Source organism: Bufo bufo, chromosome 4, assembly GCF_905171765.1.
Source record: "Bufo bufo chromosome 4, aBufBuf1.1, whole genome shotgun sequence".
NCBI classification, from domain to species: Eukaryota; Metazoa; Chordata; class Amphibia; order Anura; family Bufonidae; genus Bufo; species Bufo bufo.
The window spans coordinates 107,933,348-107,960,490 of record NC_053392.1 but is presented as its reverse complement, the minus strand read 5'-3'; positions in this window follow the sequence as shown (position 1 = coordinate 107,960,490).

Below are 27,143 nucleotides of genomic sequence, written 5' to 3'. Positions count from 1 at the left end.
TAGATGTAAACTACAAGGTACAATAGTGAGGGCGGCGAAAGCCGGAGCAGGTTTACTACGTGGAAAGATAGGGAAACCTGTACAGAAGACAGCTCGCAGCTGGGTTTTCTAGGAGAAGAGGTACTGGCCCCTCTGTCTGATGCAAGAGAGGCGGCTGCCACAGTAAAACTTGCTGACAGCCTCTCCTCTAAACAGACTTAGGAGGCCAGGGAGTTCGTTAGTCGGAACACGGATGTGTTCTCGGACCTCCCTGGACGCACTTCCATAATCCAGCATGACATTGTCACTGAGCCTCAGGCAAAAGTCTGATTAAAACCATACTGGGCGCCCGAGGCTCGCCGACAAGCCTTATTGGAGGAGGTGCAGCTAATGTTGCAGCTATACGTTATTGAGGAGTCAAAAAGTGAGCGGGCCAGTCCTATAGTATCGATACCCAAGCCGGACCAGACGTTGCGGTTAAGTAACGACTTTAGAAAAATTTATGAGGTTTCTAAATTTGATGCGTATCCCAAGCCCCAGGTGGATGATCTCATCGAGAGTTTAGGACAAGCCTGGTATTTTTCTGTTTTGGACCTCACAAAAGGGTACTGGCAGGTGCCCTTAACAGAGGCTATCAAAGAGAAAATTGCCTTCATCACGCCTGAGGGGCTGTATAAATATAAGGTCTTACCCTTTGGTCTGCATGGCGCCCCCGACACTTTTCAGCGACTAATGGACATTGTGCTTCTTCCACATCATCGGTACGCTTCGGCTTACCTGGACGATATTGTCATCCACAGTACCGACTGGGAAAGTCACCTACCCAAAGTGCAGGCTGTAGTGGACTCCCATCGGAAAGCTGGCCTAACCGCTAACGCAAAAAAATGTGTGATAGGGTTAGAAGAGACTAAGTACCTTGGGTATGTCATTGGGCGTGGAGTCATCGTACCCCAAGTGAACAAAATAGAGGCGATATGAAATTGGCCCTGTGTCATGCCCTGCTCAGGTTATGTGCGGAGGTCTGCCAGATTAGCAGCACGTGTGTAGCCTTTTGTTTTGTTTTGGAGTTGAGCTGTATCCGCCTCCCTTCAGGTGCACTGGGTGGGGTCGTTGGTATGAGTTTAAATTACACCCATTCCCAGTGTCCTGTGCGGGTTATAGCTTCTGTCTTGCTCAGAGGAAGGAAGGAAGGATTTGCTGTTCCTGCTCAGTAACAAGATAAGTTGGTTTTGTTTTTCTTGTGGTTTTCTGTCTTGGCTGCTAGAGAGACGCCTGCCCCCTTCAGGTCCTGAGGAAGCAGGCTGTCTCTTTCCCCCTTTCACCATCTTAGGGATTTTAGGGAATTCTTCAGCCTAGGCACGGGGACACATTTATTCCCACTTTTAGGGTCTGAACGTGGGCATAGAAGTCTAGGGAGAGCTACTAGGGATTTGTCAGGAGGTGACCTTTATCCCCAGCTTCTTGCCTAGACACTTGTTTGGTGGTCTTCTGTGTATCTTGTATCCTGTCCAGCGTGACATTATAACCCGCCCTAACCTAGACTGCCATTTCTCAGCAGCCTTGAGATGGAGTAAATTGATTTGTTGGTTGATCGCATGCAGGAATTAACTTGGGAGGTAGCTGACCTCCGCAATGCTGTTGCACTTTGTCAGAATTTTCTGCTTCAAGGCTCCGCTGGTGGGAGTCAGTCCAACCTTGAAACTAAAGTTGCTCTTCCTGATCGGTTTTCAGGGGGTGTGGACGACTTTATCAGTTTTAGGGAGTCATGCAAGCTGTATTTTCAGCTTCGGCCGTCTTCATCTGGTGATGAGAGTCAGAGAGTAGGGATAATCATTTCCCTGCTTAAAGGGGATGCGCAGACCTGGGCCTTTTCTCTGCCGACCATTTCTCTGGCCCTCCGGTAGGTGGATGAATTTTTTAAAGCCTTGGGATACATTTATGATGACCCAGATCGGGTCTCGATGGCGGAATCTAAGTTGCGTACTTTATTACAAGGAGAACATACTGCAGAGGCGATTGTGTTGAGTTTAGGAGATGGGCTACGGAGTCTGGGTGGAATGACCTCGCTCTTTGTAGTCAGTTTTGTCAGGGGTTGTCTGAGAGATTGAAAGATGCCCTCGCTTTTCATGAGTATCCGGATACATTGGAGAATGCTATGTCTCTGGCAGTACGGTTAGATAGACGCATTAGAGAGAGGCGTAAGGTCCCCTCTGCGCGAGGGATCCCTTCTGTGAGTGGTTTCGTCTCACCAGTTCCCCAGAGTATTATGACATGTAATTCTGGGGTAGGGGAGGAACCCATGCAGCTGGGTCAGGTGTCGTTCCGTTCTGGTAATAGGAACTTTAGGAGGTTGCATAAGCTATGTTATTACTGTGGAAAAAGTGGACATTTTGTTTATGCTTGTCCTTTTGTTAAATCGCAGGTTGATGATAAAGAACCACAAAAAGTTTTACTTAAAGAGAAACAAAAAACATCCCTGACTCTTGGTAGTGTGAATGGGGTGCCGGATCAAGAAAGTATGCAATCTCCCTGCAATACTCGTTTTCTCCTTCCAGCTATGGTGGCACTAGACGCAAGAAAATTTTATTTTGAAGTATTCATTGTCATTGATTGTGCTGCTGGGGTAAACCTCATTGATTATTTTTTTCTTCAAAATCTGGGCCTAAGTATTTGCACCTTAGAAAAAGAGATTCCCGTGTTCGCAATTGATTCTTCCCCTCTTTCTCAAATGAGTCTCACTCATATTGTTCATGGTATTCAGTTATGAGTGGGTGATTCACATGTTGAGATCATTTCTTGTTTTGTCATGAAGGACATGCTCACTCCTATCGTCTTAGGTTTACCGTGGTTGACAAAACATAACCCAACAATAGATTGGCAGGCAAGGCAGATCATTGGTTGGAGTGAATTTTGTTCGGACAATTGTCTTGGTGCATCTATTTCTGGGGTGTCTACTACGGTTTTACCTCAGTATCTCTCAGATTTTGCGGATGTATTTTCGGATGGTGGGGCTCAGGAATTGCCTCCTCATCGTGAATATGTTTGTCCAGTTAATCTCATCCCAGGGGTTAAGTTGCCAAAGTCTCGGCAATACAATCTTTCTCAACCCGAAAGAGAGGTCATGCAGAAGTATATTGCCGAGAGTTTGGCAAAGGGTCATATTAGGCCATATGAATCTCCGGTCGCAGTTGGTTTTTTCTTTGTTAAGAAAAAGGATGGATCGCTTAGACCCTGTTTGGATTTCCGGGAATTATACCGCATTACGGTCCGTGATCCGTATCCCCTTCCTTTGATCTCTGACCTTTTTGATCAAATTGTTGGAGCCAAGGTGTTCTCCAAGTTAGATTTAAGAGGGGCCTACAATCTGATCAGAATCAAGGAGGGGGATGAGTGGAAAACGGCCTTCAACACACACGAGGGTCATTTCGAGAATCTGGTTATGCCTTTTGGGTTAACTAACGCGCCAGCGGTGTTTCAACGATTTGTCAATGACCTTTTCCATCATTTTGTGGGAAAGTTTGTTGTTATTTATTTGGATGACATTCTAATTTACTCTCCTGATCTGAAGACTCATCAGGATCACGTGAGACAGGTTTTGTCGATCTTCTGGAGAATACATTATATGCTAAATTGGAGAAATGTGTGTTTTCTGTTCAGGAGCTTCCGTTTCTGGGTTATCTGCTTTCTGACTCTGGTTTTCGTATGGACCCCGAAAAGGTCCGGGCGGTTCTGGAATGGGACCGACCGGAGAATCAGAAAGCTTTGATGCGGTTTTTTGGGTTTACCAATTATTATAGAAAATTTATCTTGAACTACTCTACCATTGTAAAACCCCTGACCGATATGACAAAAAAAAGGCGTTGACTTCTCTGTCTGGTCGGATGAGGCATTGCAGGCCTTTTCGGCTATTAAAGAATGTTTTGTGTCTGCTGCCATTCTGATGCAGCCCGATGTGTGTTTCAACCATTCGTGGTGGAGGTGGATGCATCAGAGGTGGGGGCTGGAGCAGTGTTGTCGCAGGGTTCTTCTCCTGGCAAGTGGCGTCCGTGTGCTTTTTTTTCTAAGAAGCTCTTGGTCGCCGAGAGGAATTATGATGTAGGAGATAGGGAATTGCTGGCCATCAAATTGGCCTTTGAGGAATGGCGTCACTGGTTGGAGGGGGCGTCTCATCCCGTTACGGTATATACTGATCATAAGAACTTGGCTTACCTGCAATCTGCCAAGCGTCTGAATCCTAGACAGGCTAGATGGTCACTGTTCTTCACTAGGTTCAAATTTGTGGTTACTTTTCGCCCGGGGGTTAAAAACGTCAAGGCAAATGCATTGTCTCGTAGTTTTCCTGGGGGAAGTGATTCAGAGGATCCTGCTCCGATTGTGGCTGATGGGGTGGTTGTCTCCGTTCTGTACCCCGAGTTGGAGATGGAGGTGTTGGGAGCCCAGGAGGAGGCTCCGGATTCTTGTCCCCCAGGTAGGTTATTTGTTCCTGCTGGATTGTGATACAAGGTATTCAAGGCACATCACGATACTGTCCTTGCGGGACATCCTGTGGGCAAGTCCACCTTTGATTTGATTTCCCGGAGGTTCTGGTGGCCCGGGTTACGTAAGAGTGTTGAGGATTACGTAGCGGCCTGTGAGACCTGTGCACGGTCAAAGGTTGCTCACACTCGACCTTCTGGTTCACTTCTTGCTTTGTCTATTTCATCTCATCCTTAGACACACTTGTCTATGGACTTTATTACTGATCTGCCGAGTTCCTCTGGGAAAACAGTGATTTTGGTGGTTGTTGACCGTTTCAGTAAAATGGCTCACTTTGTATCGTTAGCTAGTCTGCCCAATGCCATGACTCTTGCTCAGGTTTTTGTGGATAACATCGTGAAATTACATGGCATTCCTTAGGATGTGGTTTCTGATAGGGGCACGCAGTTTATTTTCCAGATTTTGGAGGGCGTTCTGCTGTCGTCTTGGTATTCAACTTTCGTTCTCTTTGGCTTTTCATCCGCAGTCGAATGGACAAACAGAGCGTACTAATCAAAACCTGGAGACCTACTTGAGGTGCTTTGTGGCTGAAAACCAGGAGGACTGGTCCTCATTCTTATCACTAGCAGAATTTGCTTTGAATAACCGTAGGCAGGAGTCCACGGGTAAGTCGCCATTTTTTGGCGCATACGGTTTTCATCCTCAGTTTGGTACCTTTTCTGGGATTAGTTCCTCGGGGATGCCAGAGGAGGAGACATTTTCTTCTGCCTTGTCTTCTATCTGGTGGAAGATTCAAGTGAATTTGGAGGATGGGTGAGAGGTATAAGCGAATGGCTAACAAGAGACGTATGACTGGTCCGGACCTGTATGTGGGTGATCTGGTGTGGTTATCTACTAAAAATATTAAACTGAGAGTACCATCTTGGAAACTGGGTCCAAGATTTATTGGACCTTACAAAATATCTGCGGTGGTCAATCCAGTAGAGTTTCGTCTGGATCTTCCGCAGACTTGGAGGATCCATGATATGTTCCACAGGTCTTTACTGAAGAAATATGTGAAACCAGTGGAACCATCGCCATTGCCTCCTCCCCCTCTTCTGGTTGATGGAAATTTAGAGTTCGAGATCTCTAGGGTTCTCGACTCAAGAGTTCTTCAGGGTTCCCTTCAGTACCTGGTACACTGGAGGGGATACGGCCCTGAGGAGAGGATGTGGGTTCCGGCTGTGGATGTTAGTGCCAGCCGACTGGTGAGGGCTTTTCACAGATCCCACCCGGATAAAGTTGGGCCGGGGTGTCCGGAGGTCACTCGTAGAAGGGGGGGTACTGTCATGCCCTGCTCAGGTTGTGTGCGGAGGTCTGCCAGATTAGCAGCACGTGTGTAACCTTTTGTTTTTGTTTTGGAGTTGAGCTGTATCCACCTCCCTTCAGGTGCACTGGGTGGGGTCGTTGGTATGAGTTTAAATTACACCCATTCCCAGTGTCCTGTGCGGGTTATAGCTTCTGTCTTGCTCAGAGGAAGGAAGGATTTGCTGTTCCTGCTCAGTAACAAGATAAGTTGGTTTTGTCTTTCTTGTGGTTTTCTGTCTAGGCTGTTAGAGAGACACATGCCCCCTCCAGGTCCTGAGGAAGCAGGCTGTCTTTTTCCCCCTTTCACCATCCTAGGGATTTGAGGGGATCTTCAGCCTAGGCACGGGGACACGTTTATTCCCATCTTTAGGGTCTGAACGTGGGCATAGAAGCCTAGGGAGAGCTGGTAGGGATTTGTCAGGAGGTGACCTTTATCCCCAGCTTCTTGCTTAGACACTTGTTTGGTGGTCTTCTGTGTATCTTGTATCCTGTCCAGCGTGACACCCCGACCTGTCACCACTAGGCAAATAAAGTAATTCCTGGGTATGGTGGGCTATTACATGAGGTTTGTTCCCCACTTTGCTACTCTAGCCACGCCCTTGACAGGTGTCTTGAATGGACACAAGTCAATGATGGTTCGCTGGGATGATCGGGCAGAAGAGGCTTTCTGTGCTTTGAAGTCGGCCCTGTGCGGGTGCCCGGTTTTGGTGACGCCCAACTTCAAAAGGGAGTTTATAGTGCAGTCCGATGCTTCCGAAGTAGGCCTCGGTGCTGTACTGTCTCAGGAAGTCAACGGGGAGGAGCATCCCGTTGTCTCCCCCCTCCGTAAGCTCACCGCAGCCGAGACCCGGTAGTATAGTGAGGAGAGAGAGTGCCTGGCTATCAAGTGAGCACTAGAATCTCTCTGCTATGATTTATTGGGGAAGAAAATTCCGCCTGGTGACTGACCACTCCCCTCTCAAGTGGATGAGCCAGGCCAAGGACAGAAATACCCGGGTCACCCGATGGTTTTCTCTCCCTAACAAAACTTTAAGCTTGTCAGTGGAACACAGGGCAGGCCGGTTACAGGGAAACGCGGATGCCCTGTCCCGAGTACACTCTCTGGCATGTGTTCACCCCCTCACGAGTCTCCACAATATACAGTTGCAAGAAAAAGTTTGTGAACCCTTTGGAATGATATGGATTTCTGCACAAATCGGTCATAAAATGTGACTGAACTTCATCTAAGTCACAACAATAGACAATCACAGTCTGCTTAAACTAATAACACACACAAAAAATGAAATGCTACCATGTTTTTATTGAACACACCATGTGAACATTCACAGTGCAGGTGGAAAAAGTATGTGAACCCCTAGACTAATGACATCTCCAAGATCTAATTGGAGTGAGGTGTCAGCCAACTGGAGTCCAATCAATGATATGAGATTGGAGGTGTTGGTTACAGCTGCCCTGCCCTATAAAACACACACACCAGTTCTGGGTTTGCTTTTCACAAGAAGCATTGCCTGCTGTGAATGATGCCTCGCACAAAAGAGCTCTCAGAAGACCTACGATTAAGAATTGTTGACTTGCATAAAGCTGGAAAGGGTTATAAAAGTATCTCCAAAAGCCTTGCTGTTCATCAGTCCACGGTAAGACAAATTGTCTATAAATGGAGAAAGTTCAGCACTGCTGCTACTCTCCCTAGGAGTGGCCGTCCTGTAAAGATGACTGCAAGAGCACAGCGCAGACTGCTCAATGAGGTGAAGAAGAATCCTAGAGTGTCAGCTAAAGACTTACAAAAGTCTCTGGCATATGCTAACATCCCTGTTAGCAAATCTACGATACGTAAAACACTAAACAAGAATGGATTTCATGAGAGGATACCCCAGAGGAAGCCACTGATGTCCAAAAAAAACATTGCCGCACGTTTACAGTTTGCACAAAAGCTCTTGGATGTTCCACAGCAGTACTGGCAAAATATTCTGTGGACAGATGAAACCAAAGTTGAGTTGTTTGGAAGAAACACACAACACTGTGTGGAGAAAAAGAGGCACAGCACCAACATCAAAACCTCATCCCAACTGTGAAGTATGGTGGTGGGGGCATCATGGTTTGGGGCTTCTTTGCTGCGTCAGAGCCTAGACGGACTGCTATCATCGAAGGAAAAATGAATTCCCAAGTTTATCACAACATTTTGCAGGAGAACTTAAGGCCATCTGTCCTCCAACTGAAGCTCAACAGAAGATGGGTGTTGCAACAGGACAACAACCCAAAGCATAGAAGTAAATCAACAACAGAATGGCTTAAACAGAAAAAAATACGCCTTCTGGATTGGCCCAGTCAGAGTCCTGACCTCAACCCGATTGAGATGCTGTGGCATGACCTCAAGAAAGCGATTCACACCAGACATCCCAAGAATATTGCTGAACTGAAACAGTTCTGTAAAGAGGAATGGTTAATAATTGCTCCTGACCGTTATGCACGTCTGATCTGCATCTACAGGAAACGTTTGGTTGAAGTTATTGCTGCCAAAGGGGTTCAACCAGTTATTAAATCCAAGGGTTCACATTTTTTCCACCTGCACTGTGAATGTTTACATGGTGTGTTCAATAAAAACATGGTAACATTTAATTCTTTGTGTGTTATTAGTTTAAGCAGACTGTGATTGTCTATTGTTGTGACTTAGATGAAGATCAGATCACATTTTATGACCAATTTGTGCAGAAATCCATATCATTCCAAAGGGTTCACATACTTTTTCTTGCAACTGTATATTATATATTACACACACATTTTGTGTGTGGCTTATTTAATGTATAAGAAAATATAAAAGGAATTGGAAAATATATAAACACCTGAACCTTTAATCATAATAAAAATATGATGTCTGTCTGCAGTAATAGACCACGTCTACACCATTTAAGGCCTATTTAAATGCCGAACAAATGGGAGGAATAAGATATATTCATGTATGATTGGGCATGTTTGCATCATGCCAGTGAAGCTTTTGATCTCTAAGAAAAGTACAGTTAAAGTGTTTAACACTCATCCTTTGAATGTATGCATGGTGCTTTTTTAAAAGGGTCCCTTTTACATTCTGCCACTGGTCCCATCATTTTAATTTGCTGGTTAATTATTTCCGGACCCTCTTTGGAGTGAGGTGAATTGACATAAATGCGGATCCCTTTTCAGCTTTAGCTCACACCTTTAATCTGTGATATGCCCTTTCGCTATAAAGACGTTCACCTAGATGGCTTTCTCTCTGTTGTTGCTATCTAAGTTTGAGACCAGAATAATGAATTTAATAGGCGAATAAAAGGTTCTGCAAGTTTTCCATGCACATACAAAAAGGGAAAATGAGAAACCATTTTAGCATGCTTCCTTTAATCTAGCCCATTCTCCTGCTAATAAGTGTAAATTATCATGCCCTATCTTCTAGGCCCTTTAGACTGCATAATGTCTCTTCTATTTAATATCATCTTTAATCTGCTGGTACCAGCCGCCTTGACTCCTCAGAGGATGCTGGTAAAAGCCACACTGAACTTTAGTTTGTTGCATAAAGACTTTTAGTATTTTAGATATGGTTTTTATTATATTTATTTTCTATATTATAGATATATTTTTTTGTTTTGTTTTTAGACAAAAGTGATAAGAAGAATGGAGGATTTTAGCTATGAGAACATATAAAGAGAATTATTTGTATTTCGTTTTGAGAAGAGAGGTCTATAAGGGCACATTATACATATGATGAACAGCTGAAAAGTCAAGGAGGCATCCTTTGGATGGCTCGAAGGCTAAAGCGGATTTGTCACTAACTACACTTATCCTCTGTTTACAGGATAGGGGTAACTGATCACTTGGGGTCAGACTGCTGGGATAAATGGCTGGCTACCATGAGAACGTAGGTTCCAAAGCCTCTATCTGAACTGAGTGGTGATGTGCATGTGTGATCTCCTCTCCATCCACTTCTATGGGACTGGTTGAAATAGCACTGAGCTATGTACTTTGCAGTTCCATTAAAGTAAATTGAGCGGTGGTTACAAATGTACCACTATTCCTGTCACTACCAGCGGCGGCAGACACAATTTTCCACCTACCTGCCGGCGTCTAGTTGCCAGGGAGACAGTCTGATCTTTCACATCAGGTATTCAACCATCATAGGTCACGTAATGTCGATGTGTCACGTGACCAGGCAGTGCATCATGTGACCAGTAGGTGCAGGATATTTAAACAGGCAATCTGCTGGTCACAGATTGCCTGTGAATATGTAACAACTGTAGGTAGGGCCAAACAAGGACAGTGAGCCCTAAAGCAAGTACCCAGCCCACTTTTCCTACCTACTTGCAGTACAAGCCTTGAATAGCTAGACCACAACTGGTTGACAGTCCCTATGCTATATAAGTGCAGAGACGGACTAACAAACACAAATACGGACAAAGACAAACACAATACAGAGTAGTATGTAAATGGGTCAAAACCAGTCGGGCTACGCAGTATCAAATGAGAAACAGAGAGTGGTCAGAAGACAATCTGAGGTCAGAACCACAAGCACTCATAATAAGCATGGAGCAAGAACTAGGAACACAGCTAGTGAGTCAAACACTATCACTGGCCCTGGTGTATGACCAGGAAGAGATTTAAAGAGAGCGCCAAGCCCTGGATCAGAACCTGATAGGCTCATGACTTGGCACTCCATTAGTCAGAAACACTAGCACACAGGAATAGAGCAGCTGAGCAATCAGCCCACTGCTAATCTCTCCCAGCACATGCCCGCTGTGGGGAGAAACAGAGCATTTCAACCTTTTGCTAAAGATGCAGTCGCATCACCAGGGTGCGTGGCACCAGTGAATCTCTCCCGGCGTTGCCATTCTTAGGCTGAGGATCGTGCCACTGGAGCCCGGATAAGTAAGTTTGTTACAGAATGGTGGTCTGACCTCTTGACTTCTGGCTACTCCTTTTGACCCTAATTCTTTGATTATGATTTGGCTTTTCTGCATCTTCTGGTTTTACCCTGGCTTGAATTCTTGGACTTGCTTCTGCCTGACATATTTGGACCTGGATTTCACCGCTCGTGTTGACCTTGGCTTGGTATTGTTTAGTGATCTGCTTTCTGATTTGACTTCATTGTTCTCTCTTGGTTTTGATCCGTACGTTTGACTCTGAGTACTTTGGTTCAGGGTTTTTCTCAGTATTTGTGTGCCTGTCCCTTTGTTTATTGTTTTTTCCATCTGCTTTTCCCTGGTAAGCTCCAGTACACAGGGATCGTGGACCAGTAGTGGTCCACCACTTAGGGAGGTTGTGCAAGTATCCAAGGACAGTGGTGCAGGTGGAATTTAGGGTTCACTTGTTCCCCCCGTGACAGATTCACAGACTGTATATATTTTTTCTCTGTCGAGCACTGACAGAATGGATCCCATGCAGGCTCTGGCAGACCAGATGATTTTATCAGAGATTTCATCATCAGGATAGATTTTAGGAAGCACTTAGCCAGACTTAGCCTGCAAACTCAAGTTAAGCTTCCTGATTTTTTTCTGGTGACAGAAAACTATTTGGGACTTATAGAGAGAGTTGCAAATTGTATTTTCAGTTACATCCCTATTCCTCTAAACAGCAAAGAATCGGTATTGTTATTTCTTTTCTTCAAGATGACCCACATAAATGGGCCTTCTCGGTGCTGGTTGACTCTCCTAAGCTGGTATTTGTTAATGAATTTTTTCAGCTCTGGGTTTTCTTTATGATGAACCTGATAGAGGAGCATTTGTAAAATCACAGTTAATCTCTCTTAAACAGGTTCAACGACCAGTTGAGGATTACTGGGATTTTTAAGTGGAATGATCCGGCCCTTAGATGTTTATCTCCTCATGGCCTCTCTGATACATTAAAATATATGCTGGTGAATTATAGGTGGAGCCTATGCAACTTGGTGCAACTTTTTCTCTGCAAGACCACAGAAATCTAAGAAAGAAAAGAGTATTGTGCTTCCACTGTGGGGGAGCTGATCACTTTCTGAATACTTGTCCAAGACAACCCACTCCAGACAAGCTTCGGTGCCTAGGTGGTAGTCCAGGAGACCATATAGGTAATCAGGTATTTCCAAGAAATTCTAAAAAGGTGTTGCTGCCTGTGTCAATTTCCTTTAAGTCATGTAAAAAGTTTGGGGAGGCATAGTTGATTCTGGGTTCACCGCTAACTTCATTGACTCCCAGTCCCCATTTGGATTACTGTGATTGAGCCCACTCCCTTGGCTGATGGGTTTATTAAATTTGATAGCCCTTGTATCTCTTGGATGGTTGGGATGATTCATACTGAAAAATGTTTTCTATTTGTAATGAAGGGTTTTCTAACAACTATTATTTTGGGTCTGCAATTGCTCCAACATAATCATAATCAACTAGACTTCCGGGGAGTTGGAGAAATGGGGACCCAAATGTTCCCGTAACCTTTTGACTCTGTGTGTGGCTAGAGTTACAACAAAATTTGAGCATTTTGTAGAATATATCCAGGATTATGCAGACGTATTTTCTAAAGTTTACTGTGAAGTCCTTCTCCTCATAGGCCATATCATACTGACAATACTTCATCTGGGATCGGGAAAAAGCGCGTCGTGACTGGCGCCATCCTAGATGGAGATACACTATGGGTAACTAACTGTAACGGTCACGTCCACACACACACAGGGAAGGATAGTGACCACTGCGCTCCACCCTCACCCCTGGCCCTGCCTACTTGCCTCACGAGTCCTGGTGACAGGGGACAACTGGATGACAGTCCCTTACTTAGGATATGTGCAGGGAAGACAGACAAGACAAAATACGGAATGTGAACGGACCGGATCAGAACCAGAGAGCTACGCAGTACAAAGGGTTAAGCAAAGAATGGTCAGGAGAAGCCGGGGTCAAATACCAGGAGAGTAGAGAAGTACCAGAGGAGTCCGCAAAGAGTAGTCAGGTGGGAGCTGAGTTCACAATACCAGGAGGGATGCGCAGTACAGGAGGAGCAGGCAAAGGATCGTCAGGGAACAGGATCAGGTGAGTATTCAGTAGTCCAACAAATAGCCAGGAACCTATAATTAACAGGCAATCTGTGGCCAGCAGGTTGCCTGTATTTATAGTGGGGTCTGCGGGCCATGTGACGTGGCCAGCGTCACATGACCGACAGACAGACAAGTCGAGCACCAAGTGATCAGCTCGGCGCTCAAGGCAGACCTAGGAGAAGGGAGCCTCCCAGCTAGCAAAGCCGCCCTGGGAATGAGGCCAAACACAGATCCTCTCTCCCGAAGCTAAGCAGCAGGTCTGCGGCTGATGGGAGACTGAGTGCGCCTTTGGCGCCCCATGACACTAACAATTTTTTAAATATTATTATGCCCATTAGTTGCACTTGCATTGTGTTGTGGTAGCTTTACATTTATTTGATATATGTTATTGCCTGCGTGGTCTCCTCCAGTGATGTCGCCAATTTTCCTGCACTGTTGTTTTTTAAACTTTTCAAATTGTCTTGATTAATTGTTTAATAAAGCACTTTCATGATTATCATGCAGACTGGCAATTTTTGTAGGTTTAGTTATATGATTCTGTGCCAAAGGCATTTTTTTAGATACTATGAATGGTTATATAATTCATATTAATTACCGGAACATCATTAAGGCGGTTTTGCAGCGGTTACTGGATGATTTAATGTATTTGAGATTTAATCCATAAAATTGCTGGCAGTTAATTTGTTTGGTTTTACTTAGCCACATACACACATTTTTTTCCTAGTCCAAGCATTCTCATTTTATATACTAACCTATTATGTGGTACAGTATCAAATGCTTTGGAGAAGATAAGATATATGAAATCCATTGTCTCGTCGTGGTTAAGTCTAGAACTTACTTCCTCATAGAAACTGATTAAATTAGTTTGACATGACCGATTCCTCATGAAGCCATGCTAATACGGCATTATTTGCTTATTTTCATTGAGGTCCTCCAAGATAGCATCTCTTAGACAACCTTTAAACAGTTTACCCACGACAGATGTTAAACTTACCGTGCTATAGTTTCCAGCTCTGTTTTTGGCCCCTTTTTGAATTTTGGCACCACATTTGCAAAGCGCCAATCTTGTGGAACACTCCCTGTCAATACATCGTTATGAGCGGCTACATAGTTATGAGCTGCATAGGCAATATTCGTGTTCGTGATATTTTGCTATTTTTTTGCATAATATTCACAATAAATTAGCAAATTCTAGAATTCGTGATCTCCAGTCATTATTTTCACGATTGCGCAAATTGGCACTAATGATGCACATTTTTTTGCGCAATACATGCAACTTCGCATTTTATCAGGTCTGAGTAGATATTACTGATTGGTCCACGTATTGTTTTGACATCACAGTACTATGTCTGTAGCATGTACTGTATGTATGGACAGCAGAAAAACATTAATTCCTATCACACTACCTAACACCCTGCACTATAGCTACACTATATCACTATCTAACCTACACTGACTATCTCCCACTAATTATCTGTATTATATATATGAGCTAACTATCTAATATAATTGGATAAGGGATAGGATCCAGATGAAAGCACAGAGCACAGCAATGTCACTGCTCTCTCTCTCTCTCTCTGAGAACTGCAAAAAACAGCAGAAAATGGCTGCTGGGGAGTTTTTTTTATAGTAAATAGGTAGGCAACTTTCCTATTGGTTGCTAGGGATGTTTCTAAGCTCTGACAAAGATATTGCAGCCTTCTCATTTGCCCACAAGCAAGTAGGATGTTACTGATTAAAAAAAAATCTAGAATATTCGCGATTACGAATATATAGTACTATATTTTACATCTTCGCAAATTCTCGAAGTGCCAATATTAGCGATAAAAATGTGTAATTAGAATATTCGGGATCAACACTATCAATACAGTCCTTAAATATCAGAAAAAGGGTCTGGCTATGACATTACTTAATTCTCTTAGGATACGGGGGTGTATGCCATCTGGTTCTGGCTATTTGTCTATTTTAATTTTTTTAACCGCTTTACGTCCGCCCATAGGATATAAACGTCCTATGGGTGGACGTCTATTTCTGAACGGACGTTCCAGAACGTCCGTTCAGAAAGTGCAGCTGCACGCTAATCGTGCAGCTGCTGATCGGGTTGCCCGCTGTCAGTAACAGCAGGGCAACCTCTAAGACAAGGCAGGGACAGTGCCCAGGTGTCCCTGCCTTCTGGATCGCTGCAGACACAGCGCTCACCGAGCGCTGTGTCTGCAGAGAAGAAGCGCTGTGCGCTTCCTGTTCCGGCCCGGCGGTCATGTGACCGCCGTGACCGGAGTGTGCAGGAGCTGTGTGAGGTCTCTCAGAGACCTCGATCAGCCCTGCTCTGAGGCTGTACAGCGCAGAATTACGCTGTACAGCCTCTCTGGGGGGTGCATTTGTCCTGTAACTGGGCTACTATGTCAGCCCCAGTTACAGGAGAAATCAACAGTGAAAAAAAAAAAAAAAAGTGAAGTAAATGTCCCCCAGAGGTCTTGTATGACCTTATGGGGGACGAAAAGTGTAAAATAAAAAAAATAAAAATAAAAGGTTGAAAATAAAAGAATAAAAAAAAGTTTCACATGTAAAAAAAAAAAGTCCCCAAGTAAGGAATGAAAAAAAAAAGGTAAAAATAGAAAAAATTAAAAAAAGTATACATATTAGGTATTGCCGCGTCCGTATAAAACAGTTCTATAAAAATATCACATGACCTAACCCCTCGAGTGAACACCGTAAAAAAAATAAATAAAATAAATGTGTCAAAACAAGCAATTTTGTCACCTTGCATCACAAAAGGTGCAACACCAAGTGATCAAAAACGCGTATGTCCCACAAAATAGTACCAATAAAACCGTAACCTCATCCTGCAAAAAATGAGCCCCTACATAAGAAAATCTCTCTTAGAACATGGAGACACTAAAACATAATTTTTTGGTTTCAAAAATGCTATTATTGTGTTAAAGTGAAACAAATAAAAAAATGTATACATATTAGGTATTGTCACGTCCGTAAAAAACCAGCTCTATAAAAATATCACATGACCTAACCCCTCGGGTGAACACCGTTAAAAAAAAAAAAAAAAAAAAACTTTGTCAAAACAAACAATTTTTGTCACCTTGCATCACAAAAGGTGCAACACCAAGTGATCAAAAAATCATATGTACCCAAAAATAGTACTAATAAAACTGGCACCTCATCCCGCAAAAAATGAGCCCCTACATAAGAAAATCTCTCAAAAAATAAAAAAAACTATAGCTCTCAGAACATGGACACATTAAAACATAATTTTTTTGTTTCAAAAATGCTATTATTGTGTAAAACTTTAATAAATGAGAAAAAGTATACATATTAGGTATTGCCACGTCCGTAACAATCTGCTCTATAAAAATGTCACTTGACTGAACCCCTCAGGTGAACGCTGTAAAAATAAATAAATAGAAACTTTGCTAAAACAACCAATTTTTTGGTCACCTTGCCCCATAAAGTGTTATAATGAATGATCAAAAAATCATATGTACCCAAAAATAGTACTAATAAAACTGGCACCTTATCCCCTAGTTTCCAAAATAGGGTCACTTCTTGGGAATTTCTACTGTAAGGGTGCATCAGGGGGCTTCAAATGGGACATGGCATCTAAAAACCATGTGGAGTTCCTTTTTTCTGCGCCCTGCCGTGTGCCCATACAGCAGTTTATGAACACATGTGGGGTGTTTCTGTAAACCGCAGAATCTGGGTAATAAATATTGAGTTTTGTTTGGCTGTTAACCATTGATGTGTTAAAGAAAAAAATTGATTAGAATGGAAAATCTGCCAAAAAAGTGAAATTTAAAAATTTGATCTCCATTTTCCTTTAATTCTTGTGGAACGCCTAAAGGGTTAACAAAGTTTGTAAAATCGGTTTTGAATACCTTGGGGTGTAGTTTCTACAATGGGGTCATTTATGGGGGTATCCACTATGTAGGCCCCACAAAGTGACTTCAGACCTGAACTGGTCCTTACTAAGTGGGTTTTGGCAATTTTCTTATAAATTTGAAGAATTGCTTCTAAACTTCTAAGCCTTCTAACGTCCTAAAAAAATAAAATGACATTTCCAAAATGATGCCAACATAAAGTAGACATATGGGGAATGTTAAATAATAAATATTTTATGAGGTATCACTTTCTGTTTTAAAAGAGGAGAAATTGAAATTTAGAAAATTGCGAATTTTTCACATTTTTGGGTAAATTTGGGATTTTTTCATAAATAAAGGTGAAATATTTTGACTCAAATTTATGATTATCATAAAAGTACAATGTGTCACGAGAAAACAATCTCTGAATGACTTGGATAAATAAAGGCGTTCCAAAGTTATTACCACATAAAGTGAGATATGTCAGTTTTGCTAAATTTGGCCTGGTCAGGAAGGGGGCAAATGGCCCAGATGGCAAGTGGTTAACATAGCCAAGACATCTACAGTTTTTGAGTACAATCCTAGGTTTGTATCTCTATTCTATGGAAATCTTACCAGGGTTGCCACGTTGTTAAAAAAGCTCCTCTACATCCTCTGTCCCATCCCACCATTTCTTCCATGAGACAAATTTGGTGAACTCTGTCCACCCACTCACCTAGAGTAGGGGGTTCTGAATCTCGCCATTTGGTGGGTATGACATATTTTGCGGCTGCAATCAAGTGTGTAATTAGGCAATTAGCTTTGGGTTTGAAATCTTTCGGCGGTTTCCACAACAGAACAAGTACGGTGTGAGGGTAATAACACTCTTACAAATTTTATTAATAGTGCCTTTGACTCTTTTCCAGTACAACTTGATTTTATTACAGAGCCGCCAAATGTGAGACATAGTTTCTGACCCATCCATCCATCTCCAGCACTCATCAGTAGGGGCCAATTTAATGCTATGCAGAAAGCTCTAAGTTTTGTACGGCGGACACACCTAGAAAAACCGTGTGAATGTCTAAGTATAAAGTTGAAATCCTCATCTGACAAGGATATCCGAAGTTTCTTCTCCCACATCCGAAGAAAATATGGTCTAGTAGTAGAGAGGCCAAGAGTTAATTGAGAGTATAAACGAGATAACATCTTGGGTGGGGGAGAGGGAAGCAAAGTACAATTTTCCACCCATGTTGGACCCGGAAGATTTGTAAAAATTTTCTTGAATTTTCTACATGTGAGACTAATATCCAAGTCGACAAGGTCCGACCTTATGTGTTTAGGAATGTGCATTAGGGCATTCTGAAGAAATTCAGACATGTCTGTGGCTTTTCCTAGTTCAGAGATTTTAATATTAGAGAGACAGAGCCAAGATTTATGGAATCCTCTATTCTTTGGATTAAGGAAAAACGGGAGTACTGATAAAGGGGCTAATGGGGATAATAAATTAGTAGTCACTAGTCCCCCCACAGTATTGTAGCATGCAACGGGTGATGTCACTAAGCGGGTTTCTTTTGCTAAGTGAAGGGCTTTAACCCATAAAAGGTGTATGTTTTCTTCTCCCATTAAGGCCTTCTCTAAATCAGCATATAGAGATTTGTTGTTGGATCTAGCTAGGTCTATCTACCTTTCTAGTTGAATGGCATGCAAATACGTTTTGATATCTGGCAATGAAAGGCCTCCTTTTGTATTTTTCCTTATAATAAGAGAATACGCCAAACGTGGTCTTTTGTTCTGCCAGAGGAAAGTGGTGAAGAGACTTCGGAAATCTGATAGGTATTTATTGGAGAGTGGGACAGGAAGACATCTCAGTGTGTACAGTATTTGAGGTAATACGTATGTGGTGAACAGATTTTTCCTGCCAATCCAAGAGAGGTAAGGAAGTTTAATTGAGTTCAGGAAGGATTTTATTTTGGAGAAAAGTGGTATGTAGTTAAGCCTGAAAAGGTTTTTTTGGATTTGCTGGTAACATAATTCCTAAGTGTTTGATAGCTTCTGTTGGCCACTGGAATGAGGTGGATGACTTGATCTCCGCCATGTGTTGTGTGTTGGCTGAGATGTTCAGTATCTCTGATTTGTCATAATGGACTTTGAAGTTTTAGATTTCTCCATAGTCTGTCAAAATCTTCAAGATTTCCGGAATAGCCTTCTTGGGATTGGTTATGAATAGGGATGAGCGAACCCGAACTGTATAGTTCGGATTCGTACCGAATTTTGGGGTGTCCGTGACACGGACCCGAACCCGAACATTTTCGTAAAAGTCCGGGTTCGGGTTCGGTGTTCGGCGCTTTCTTGGCGCTTTTTGAAAGGCTGCAAAGCAGCCAATCAACAAGCGTCATACTACTTGCCCCAAGAGGCCATCACAGCCTTGCCTACTATTGGCATGGCTGTGATTGGCCAGTGCAGCATGTGACCCAGCCTCTATATAAGCTTGGGTCACGTCACTCTGCTGATTCAAGCATAGGGAGAGGTTGCAGCTGCGACGTTAGGGCGAGATTAGGCAGATTAACTCCTCCAAAAGACTTCATTCTGTGATCGATCTGCAGCTGTGGATCATTGAAGTGCTAATATTGACTTGCTCACTTTTTTGAGGCTGCCCAGAGCGTTTTTAGATCACTTTTTTTCTGGGGTGATCGGCGGCCATTTTTGTGACTTGTGGTGCGCCAGCACAAGCTATCACCAAGTGTATTTAACCATCAATAGTGTGGTTATTTTGTGCTATATCCTACATCAGCTGCAGGCTGAGCCTGTGTCACCGAAGTGCATTTAACCATCAACAGTCTGGTTTTTTTGGCCATATACTACATCAACTGCAGGCTGAGCCTGTGTCATCGAAGTGCATTTAACCATCAACAGTCTGGTTATTTTTTGGCCATATACTACATCTGGTGCAGGCTGAGCCTGTGTCACCCAAGTGCATTTAACCATCAACAGTGTGGTTATTTTTTGGCCATATACTACATCAGGGGCAAGTTGAGCCTGTCACCCAGCGCCTAAAAAATAGACCTGACATTTCTATTCAACCAAATCTGTACTGTTTTAGCTGGTCAAGTTATTTGTAGTGACCGTAAAAGCACATTTTTTGTTCTGGGTTGAAAAACTTTTCCCAAATTTGCCATTCTCAAAAAAACTAGTTTCTGATATATGAGGCCTACTTGAAATCTATCCAAAAAGGATATCTTACATTGAAGGTGCTGATAGTGTCATTCAGAAAAACCTAAGACACACGCTACCGTGCAGATAGAAGTCTGATTCTGTGATTAAACCTATATTTGTCACACAGCGCAAAATAAAACAGGCCTCACATTTCTATTCAACCAAATCTGTACTGTTTTAGCTGGTCAAGTTATTTGTAGTGACCGTAAAAGCACACTTTTTGTTCTGGGTTGAAAAACTATTCACAAATTTGCCATTCTCAAAATAACTAGTTTCTGCTATATGAGGCCAACTTGAAATCTATCCCAAAAAGGATATCTTACATTGAAGGTGCTGATAGTGTCATTCAGAAAAACCTAAGACACACGCTACCGTGCAGATAGAAGTCTGATTCTGTGATTAAACCTATACCTGTCACACAGCGCAAAAAAACCAGGCCTCACATTTCTATTCAACCAAATCTGTACTGTTTTAGCTGGTCAAGTTATTTGTAGTGACCGTAAAAGCACACTTTTTGTTCTGGGTTGAAAAACTATTCCCAAATTTGCCATTCTCAAAATAACTAGTTTCTGCTATATAAGGCCTACTTAAAATCTATCCCAAAAAGGATATCTTACATTGAAGGTGCTGATAGTGTCATTCAGAAAAACCTAAGACACACGCTACCGTGCAGATAGAAGTCTGATTCTGTGATTAAACCTATACCTGTCACACAGCGCAAAAAAAAACAGGCCTCACATTTCTATTCAACCAAATCTGTACTGTTTTAGCTGGTCAAGTTATTTATAGTGACCGTAAAAGCACACTTTTTGTTCTGGGTTGAAAAACTAGGTGCCAACTGCTGCGTCTTTCTGCAGTGTGCAGACTGAACAGGAGGTCAGGGATCAAGACTGGGTGGAAGACGATGCAGGGGACGATGAGGTCCTAGACCCCACATGGAATGAGGGTCGTGCCACTGACTTTCACAGTTCGGAGGAAGAGGCAGTGGTGAGACCGAGCCAACAGCGTAGCAAAAGAGGGAGCAGTGGGCAAAATCAGAACACCCGCCGCCAAGAGACTCCGCCTGCTACTGACCGCCGCTATCTGGGACCGAGCACCCCAAAGGCAGCTTCAAGGAGTTCCCTGGCATGGCACTTCTTCAAACAATGTGTGACGACAAGACCAGAGTGGTTTGCACGCTGTGCCATCAGAGCCTGAAGCGAGGCATTAACGTTCTGAACCTTAGCACAACCTGCATGACCAGGCACCTGCATGCAAAGCATGAACTGCAGTGGAGTAAACACCTTAAAAACAAGGAAGTCACTCAGGCTCCCCCTGCTACCTCTTCTGCTGCTGCCGCCTCGGCCTCTTTGCTGCTGCCGCGCCTCGGCCTCTTCCTCTGCCTCTGGAGGAACGTTGGCAACCTGCCGCCCAGCAAACATGGGATGTACACCAACACCACCACCTGCGTCACCAAGCATCTCAACCATGTCACACGGCAGCGTTCAGCTCTCCATCTCACAAACATTTGAGAGAAGCGTAAATTCCCACCTAGCCACCCTCGATCCCTGGCCCTGAATGCCAGCATTTCTAAACTACTGGCCTATGAAATGCTGTCATTTAGGCTGGTGGACACACACAGCTTCAAACAGCTCATGTCACTTGCTGTCCCACAGTATGTTGTTCCCAGCCGCCATACTTCTCCAAGAGAGCCGTGCCTTCCCTGCACAAACAAGTGTCCGATAAAATCAAGTGTGCACTGCGCAACGCCATCTGTGGCAAGGTCCACCTAACCACAGATACGTGGACCAGTAAGCACGGCCAGGGACGCTATATCTCCCTAACTGCACACTGGGTAAATGTAGTGGCGGCTGGGCCCCAGGCGGAGAGCTGTTTTGGCGCACGTCCTTCCGCCGCCAAGGATCGCAGGGCAACATTCTTTGCCTCCTGTTCCTCCTCCTCTTACTCAGCTGCCCCTCCTCTTCTTCCACCTGCTCATCCAGTCAGCCACACACCTTCACCACCAACTTCAGCACAGCCCGGGGTAAACGTCAGAGGCCATTCTGAAACTCATATGTTTGGGGGACAGGCCCCACACCGCACAGGAGTTGTGGCGGGGTATAGAACAACAGACCGACGAGTGGTTGCTGCCGGTGAGCCTCAAGCCCGGCCTGGTGGTGTGCGATAATGGGCGAAATCTCGTTGCAGCTCTGGGACTAGCCGGTTTGACGCAATCCCTTGCCTGGCGCATGTGCTGAATTTGGTGGTGCAGAAGTTCATTCGCAACTACCCCGACATGTCAGAGCTTCTGCATAAAGTGCGGGCCGTCTGTTCGCGCTTCCGGCGTTGACACCCTGCCGCTGCTCGCCTGTCTGCGCTACAGCGTAACTTCGGCCTTCCCGCTCACCGCCTCATATGCGACATACCCACCAGGTGGAACTCCACTTGCATATGCTGGACAGACTGTGCGAGCAGCAGCGGGCCATAGTGGAGTTTCAGCTGCAGCACGCACAGGTCATTCGCACTGCGGATCAGACACACTTCACCACCAATGACTGGGCCTCCATACGAGACCTGTGTGCCCTGTTGTGTTGTTTCGAGTGCTCCACCAACATGGCCAGTGGCGATGACGCCGTTATCAGCGTTACAATACCACTTCTATGTCTCCTTGAGAAAACACTTAGGGCGATGATGGAAGAGGAGGTGGCCCAGGAGGAAGAGGAGGAAGAGGGGTCATTTTTAGCACTTTCAGGCCAGTCTCTTCGAAGTGACTCAGAGGGAGGTTTTTTGCAACACCAGAGGCCAGGTACAAATGTGGCCAGACAGGGCCCACTACTGGAGGACGAGGAGGACGAGGATGAGGAGGAGGTGGAGGAGGATGAGGATGAAGCATGTTCACAGCGGGGTGGCACCCAAAGCAGCTCTGGCCCTTCACTGGTGCGTGGCTGGGGGGAAACACAGGACGATGACGATACGCCTCCCACAGAGGACAGCTTGTCCTTACCTCTGGGCAGCCTGGCACACATGAGCGACTACATGCTGCAGTGCCTGCGCAACGACAGCAGAGTTGCCCACATTTTAACGTGTGAGGACTACTGGGTTGCCACCCTGCTGGATCCCCGGTACAAGACAATGTGCCCACCTTACTTTTACACTGGAGCGTGATAGGAAGATGCGCGAGTACAAGCGCACGTTGGTAGACGCGCTACTGAGCATTCCCAAATGTCACAGGGGAACCAGTGGAAGCCCAAGGCGAAGGCAGAGGAGTAGCAAGAGGTCGCCAACGCAGCTGTGTCACGGCCAGCTCCTCTGAGGGCAGGGTTTAGCATGGCAGAGATGTGGAAAAGTTTTGTCACCACGCCACAGCTAACTGCACCATCACCTGATACGGAACGTGTTAGCAGGAGGAAACATTTCACTAACATGGTGGAACAGTACCTGTGCACACCCCTCCACGTACTGATTGATGGTTTGGCCCCATTCAACTTCTGGGTCTCCAAATTGTCCACGTGGCCAGAGCTAGCCTTTTATGCCTTGGAGGTGCTGGCCTGCCCGGCGGCCAGCGTTTTGTCTGAACGTGTATTCAGCACGGCAGGGGGCGTCATTACAGACAAACTCAGCCGCCTGTCTATAGCCGATTGGACAAGCTGACTTTCATAAAAATGAACAGGCATGGATCCCACAGGACCTGTCCATCCCTTGTGCAGATTAGATATTAACTACCTCCCCTTAACAATATATTATTTCTACTCCAGGGCACTTCCTCATTCAATACTATTTTTAATTTCATTTTACCATTATATTGCGGGGCAACCCAAAGTTGAATGAACCTCTCCTCTGTCTGGGTGCCGGGGCCTAAATGTGACAGTGGCCTGTTCCAGTGGTGGGTGACGTGAAGCCTGATTCTCTGCTATGACATGAAGACAGATTCTGCGCTGACATAAGGCCAGATTCTCTGTTACGGGGACCTCTCTCCTCTGCCTGGGTGCCTGGGCCTAAATGTGTGACAGTGGCCTGTTCCAGTGGTGGGTGACGTGAAGCCTGATTCTCTGCTATGACATGAAGACAGATTCTGTGCTGACATAAGGCCAGATTCTCTGTTACGGGACCTCTCTCCTCTGCCTGGGTGCCTGGGCCTAAATGTGTGACAGTGGCCTGTTCCAGTGGTGGGTGACGTGAAGCCTGATTCTCTGCTATGACATGAAGACAGATTCTGTGCTGACATAAGGCCAGATTCTCTGTTACGGGACCTCTCTCCTCTGCCTGGGTGCCTGGGCCTAAATGTGTGACAGTGGCCTGTTCCAGTGGTGGGTGATGTGAAGCCGCCTGATTTCTCTGCTATGACATGAAGACAGTTTCTGTGCTGACATAAGGCCAGATTCTCTCTTACGGGACCTCTCTCCTCTGCCTGGGTGCCTGGCCTAAATGTGTGACAGTGGCCTGTTCCAGTGGTGGGTGACGTGAAGCCTGATTCTCTGCTATGACATGAAGACAGATTCTGTGCTGACATAAGGCCAGATTCTCTCTTACGGGACCTCTCTCCTCTGCCTGGCTGCCTGGGCCTAAATGTGTGACAGTGGCTGTTCCAGTGGTGGGTGACGTGAAGCCTGATTCTCTGCTATGACATGAAGACAGATTCTGCGCTGACATAAGGCCAGATTCTCTGTTACGGGACCTCTCTCCTCTGCCTGGGTGCCTGGGCCTAAATGTGTGACAGTGGCCTGTTCCAGTGGTGGGTGACGTGATGCCTGATTCTCTGCTATGACATGAAGACAGATTCTGCGCTGACAAAAGGCCAGATTCTCTGTTACGGAACCGCTCTCCTCTGTCTGGGTGCCGGGGCCTAAATATGTGACAGTGGCCTCTTCCAGTGGTGGGTGACATGAAGCCAGATTCTCTGCTATGCATGAAGAGACTGATTCTCTGCTGACATGAAGCCAGATTCTTTGCTATGGCATGAAGAGACTGATTCTCTGCTGATGTGAGCCAGCAATTCTCTGCTATGGGACCTCTGTCCAATTGATATTGGGTCATTTTTATTTTTTTTATTTTTATTTTAATTCATTTCCCTATCCACATTTGTTTGCAGGGGATTTACCTACATGTTGCTGCCTTTTGCAGCCCTCTAGCTCTTTCCTGGGCTGTTTTACAGCCTTTTTAGTGCCCAACAGTTCGGGTCCCCATTGACTTCAATGGGGTTCGGGTTCGGGACGAAGTTCGGTTCGGGTTCGGATCCCGAACCCGAACATTTCCGGGAAGTTCGGCCGAACTTCTCGAACCCGAACATCCAGGTGTTCGCTCAACTCTAGTTATGAATAATAATAAATCATCGGCAAAAGCTGCCAGAGAGTGATCCTCCCATTGACTTGTAAACCTCTAATCACATCAGAAGATCTGATTTTGCTTAGAAGCAATTCCAGAGTTAAGATGAATAAGGTCGGGGACAAAGGACAGCCCTGTCTCGTCCCGTTCAAAATATCGAACATGGGGACAGTGTGCCATTAACTAAAACTCTAGCTGATGGATTTCTGTATAATGAGAAAATGGCAGTTGGTGGGAAGCCAAAGTGTCGCAAAGTACTCTCCATAAAGACCCAGTTGCCCTGTCAAAGGCTTTTTTTCTGCGTCCGTTCCCAGTGTCAAGGGAATGTTATGTTTTTTTGCGTAGTAAATAGCATGTAGGACTCTACTTACATTATGTTTACCCTCCCTGCCTTTGACAAAGCCAATTTGCTCCTCATTTTATTAATTTAGGGAGGAGTTTCGCAACACGGTGGCTTAACAGCTTGGCCCAAAGCTTAACGTCTACGTTAAGTAGCGAGATTGGTCTATAACTACTACATTTGGTGGGATCTTTCCCTTCTTTGGGGATAATTGAAATATGGGCTATAAGTGATTGTGGGGGGAAGTGAGCCCCCTTTTAGCAGGAATTTGCACATATTGGTGAATTGTGGGATGAGAGTTTCCTGGAATTTATGACAGGGAGTCCGTCTGGGCCTGGGCATTTCCCGGTGGGGACACTCGCCAGTACCTCTGTTACTTCATTTACAGTTACCGGTGAGAGCACTATATTTCTATCAATTTCAGTTAGTTTTGGGACATGAACCGGACTTAAGGAATGTTTGTATCTTCTCGGCCATCTGGGAGGGATCATTCTGTTTTAAATTGTAGAGTTTTGAGTAGAAGTCAGTAAATTCTTTAGCTATGGATGGGGTATGGAGATGTTGGAGCCCATTATCAGTTTTTATGTTAGATATGAAAGCTTTTTCTCTTTGTCCTTTTATCATTTGTGTGAGGAGTTTTGAACCTCTATTACCATGTAGGTAGTGTTTAAATTTTGCTGTTCTAAAGGCTTTGGCAGATTTAATGTTTAGGAGATCTCTCAACTGGCTTCTAAGTTTAGTGATGTCCGTGTAATTGGTATCTGTAGGGGAGTGTTTGTTAATATTTTCAATAGATGAAATTTGGGCAATTATGGAGTCAATTTTTTCTGTCCTTTGTTTACGCACCCAAGCTCCTAGAGCTATAAGTTCTCCTCTTATGTAGGCCTTGTGTGATTTCCATACAATGGCCTCATTTACAGATGGAGGACATTAATCTCAAAGAAAGTTTTCAGTTTACTCTCTAGCTTAAGCCTATCTTGTTCGTTTTCCAATAGAGTCTCATTTAGTCTCCAGGACCATTCTTTAGGAGGAATACCCTTCAGTTGTATCTCTAAGGAGACCAGGGCATGATCTGAGACCAAGATTTTACCAATACTGCTTGCTTAATCCTCTCAATAATATAATTAGAGACGAACAAGTAGTCTAGGCGTTGGTAGGTTCTATGAACCGCTGAGTGAAAGGTAAAATCTCTCAAACTGGGGGTGAACTAGTCTCCAGACGTCAGAGATTTGATGTGGAGGCCAAAGCTCTTTTAAGTTTGCCAATTTGTTTGGCCGTAAGTTTAGGGATAGCTGAAGTAGAGTCTAAGGAATGGTAAGCCAGGGTATTTGTTTGGTGTTAGGGGTGTATATGTTAACAAGGGTGACTTTACTTCCATGCAACGTTCCCTTCAGGAATATATAACGTCCATCCGGGTCTATATAGTGAGCTTGTTCTTTGAAGGGGACATTAGAGCCGATTCCTATTGAAGCCCCTCTGGAGGCTGAGGAATGTGTGCTATGCAGGGGCGGACAGAGCGATCGGGCACTTCGGACGTGGTCCGAGGGCCCGGCCGGGATGGGGGCCCGCCGCAGCAGTGCACAGTGACAGTTTATTTTCAAGTTAGTTAAATGATTGATTC